We start from the raw sequence: 3563 nt of genomic DNA, 5'->3' as shown, positions 1-3563 counted from the left end.
AAAATACTTGGCAGCCCGAAATATGGTGTGAAAAGTCATGAATGTGACGTATCGGGTACCTGTCAGGGATTGTCCTGGCATTCAACGTCCTGTAGTCACCACAAGGTCGCCAGCCGTTGTCTTTTTTAGGTGCCAGGTGCAGAGGTGACGACCAGGGTGACTCCGAAGGTCGAGCGGTGCCGTTTTTTATCATCGCAGCAAATTCGTCTTCGGCGATCTTCAACTTGTCCGGGGCTAGTCGTCGAGGTGAGCACGACGCAGGGGGTCCTGGGGTTGTTCGGATATGGTGGACTACGTTGTGCTTCCGAATTTGATGCACACCCGAAGGGCGAGTAATGTCGGGGTATTGTGCTAGTATGCGATGATAAGGTGTATCTCCAGATATGACTTTCACCGACGATATATTATCAGCTTGATTGGTAGGCAAAGCCACGGTGAACAAACTAGTCTTCTTGTCGATCAAACGCTGTTTCCGACAGTCAACCATTAAGTCGTAGTGCGATAAAAAATCGACTCCAATAATCGCCTTAGTTACGTCGGCAACAACAAATCGCCAAGTAAAGTCACGGCGCAAGCCTAAGTTTAAAATCAGATGTACGAAACCATACGTATGAATCGGTGAGCCGTTTGCTGCGCATAACTGGTAGCTTGTTTGATGTCGGCGTTGTTTCAATGCTGACCTTGGGAAGACACATAGATCGCTGCCGGTGTCCACGAGAAACTGCGTTTTCGAAGTGAGGTCTGTGACAAATAAGCGACCAGTGCTCGGGCAATCGGCGGTCGCCATTATCGAGTGCCCGTTTAGTTTCCCGCTTTATAGTCGCAGGGTTTTACGCACTTCTTGGCATTTTCACCGAACTTTGCGTGGTACCAGCATTTGGGATACTTGCGGTAATTAGACGCAGACCTCTTGGAAGCGGATTGGTTGCGGGTATGACTCGACGAACGCGATTTTGATCGCGGCTGCCTCTGGTTGAGCTGGGTCTTGAGCGTTTTCATCTCTCTTGTTAACTCACTGACTTGCTTGATGAGAGTATTCAGCGGTGACTCAGTGGCAGCACAAGAAGTGGAGGCGACTTGAGCACTAGGCAGCACGTCATGGATGCGGTCGGCTAAATCGGCTAGAACGTCCAGCGATGCAGTAGGGTTAACCGCGATTATAGTCTGAATATTCTTCGGCAGGCGACTAGTCCAAATAGATTTAAGGAAGTCGTCGGGAACTTCAGGGCCCGCCAGATGCCGTAGGTGCCGGAGAAATTGCGAGGGTCTTCTATCTCCTAGCTCTTCGTCATTAAGGAGCTGGTGTACCTTCTTCTCTCGTGACGCCGACAGCCTCTTGATGAGCTCGTTCTTAAGCCTGACGTACTTGTCCACAGCGGTGGCGTAATGATAATGTCCTCGACCTCAGCGGCATGTTGAGCATCGAGTTGAGCAACCACATAATAAAATTTTGTTGAATCTGCCGTTATATTGGAGATTGCGAATTGGCTTTCTATTTGTGCGAACCAAATTGCCGTTTTTCTGGCCAGAAAGCGGGTACTCTCACACCGACACGGCATATGTCCGATGATGCAGCAAATTGTCCGACGCTCAATCCACTCGCTCCAGTAGCATTTTTTATCTTCAGTCATGTTTTACGGGTCACCAGTGTAGTTATGTGGTGTAGTGCTTACTTGAATGTAGTCCGCGCGGGTAAATAAATCACAAATTGTTCTTGCACTTAATTTGTAATCAGTCAGTACACGGAAGAAACAATTAGCACAGGCACAAGCAACAGTTTAGAAGGATTGGAAGAATATAGCGATAAGCGAGGCACAAGCATTTGCAGCGAACGATGCAACTCGGAAGCGTTTGTAATAGGGCATACGAACGTAGGCTCCGCGTCGTTAGTGAATATCGACTGGCGCGAGCGCCGGCCAAGCGGGCGCGCTGCGCCGGCGGTGAAACCGGTTCTCGGTGCTCGCGCATCGAACAAAAGATCAGATGTTGTAAATCTCTAATAAGAAAACTAAGTTGCACTGTCCGCTGACATACATTTTGCGTTATACAAAAATAATTATTTTTAGTGATGTAAATATTGACAATGATTATTTGATTTTTTACTATAAATTATTTATTCTGACATGTATTTAAACACGTAATATTGATATAAATAACAATTGATCTAATATAATATAAGAATTATTAACCGATTATTGAGACATGATTATTTTAACTGAATTATTATACAATTATATTATAATTATTCTCATTCAATTAATTTGATTATATTAATTATGACTATTAATGTATTATATTTATTATAATTTTAATTATTACACAGTTATTATTTTATTATTACGTAATTATTGTTTAGTTTAATTATTATTATTATACAATTATTGTTTTTAATCTGTGTACTTGATAAGTTGCGAGAATAATCGCCACAGGTTAATAAGCACACTCGGTATTCACGGTTTTTATCTGTTTTGTTTCGTCGCCAATATTTCAATAACTGAAGTGAATATTATTAAAAATTTGTCTGTCCTTGTATCTTCTTTGTCAGAGTTGCAGCGCAGCATCCTTGAGTGATCCATGTGTGGCGTCGCAGAGCATTCTCCGCGCGCAAGCTGGCGCAGCTGCTGGTAACGTTGCTGGCGCGGCCGGCGCGCCGCGTGCGCTGCCCGCGCTGCGCGCGCTTGGCGCGGCGCGCCGCGCCCGCGCCGCCCGTCGTCTGGCCTTCCCGCACAGCGCAGCAGGTACCCTCCCCCCTCCCTGCTGGCGCGCTAACCGCGCTTGCTGCCCGTGCCACAGTGTAGCTAGGTACCCCCTGCTGCTGTCAAATGAGACTTAGTCCTTGAAAATAAACAAATACCTAATTTTAAGCTGTTGATTATGATGATGAAATATAATTCGGCGGTGCGATTTGAAAAAAGACAAAGTTGACCATTAATTACTTTATATCTTACTGAATTAAACGATTTTAATATGCTTTATTACGTAGAGATTTTCAGTAGTAACACAATCTATGTAGCTTTTTATTAGTGGAAAAACATATTTTTAGCCCAAGCGCGTACAATTAGCAGCAGAAGTAGTGCAGTAGTTGCAGTGCTCAATATGATAAAACACTTTAGCATACCCTGACAGATTAAGTCACGTGTAAAGCATTTTGAGTACCATAGCCGCTCTCCACTTCTGATGCTGACTGTACTTGTACTGAGCTTTAAAGTAAACGCCAAGCTTTTATTGTGTAGATGAGGCCCCAGTGACACGGCGGCGCGGCGCGGACGCGGCGCCGGCGGCGGTGGAGCCGGCGGCCGAGGCGGCGGCGCGCGCGCTGCAGGACAACATCAGAGGCCGGTCAGTGCTCAAGCTGCGTGTGTAGACTATTCGCTTCCTGGTGCTAGTTTTCAGCGCCAGTGCTTACCCCAGTTTACACCACGGAGGTGTGCAACTTTTAATGTGTTGAGTTTACGTAATCTCATCGAAAATACAAACTGAGACATGGATGCCACAGAAAATCAGAAAAAGAGACCAGCGCTGGGAATCGAACCGAGGTCCTCAGAAACAATCCGTGCTGCGTG

General features: G+C 45.9%; 1 pseudogene; it reads right to left on the bottom strand.

Annotated features, from left to right (window-relative positions):
* Window positions 1–800: 800 nt before the first annotated feature.
* On the bottom strand, window positions 801–1822 carry LOC141439444 (uncharacterized; annotated as a pseudogene).
* Window positions 1823–3563: the final 1741 nt, after the last annotated feature.

Source organism: Choristoneura fumiferana, chromosome 20 (genome assembly GCF_025370935.1).
Source record: "Choristoneura fumiferana chromosome 20, NRCan_CFum_1, whole genome shotgun sequence".
NCBI lineage: Eukaryota > Metazoa > Arthropoda > Insecta > Lepidoptera > Tortricidae > Choristoneura > Choristoneura fumiferana.
Note: the sequence above shows the minus strand (reverse complement) of the source record. Positions and strands in the feature narration are given on the sequence as shown.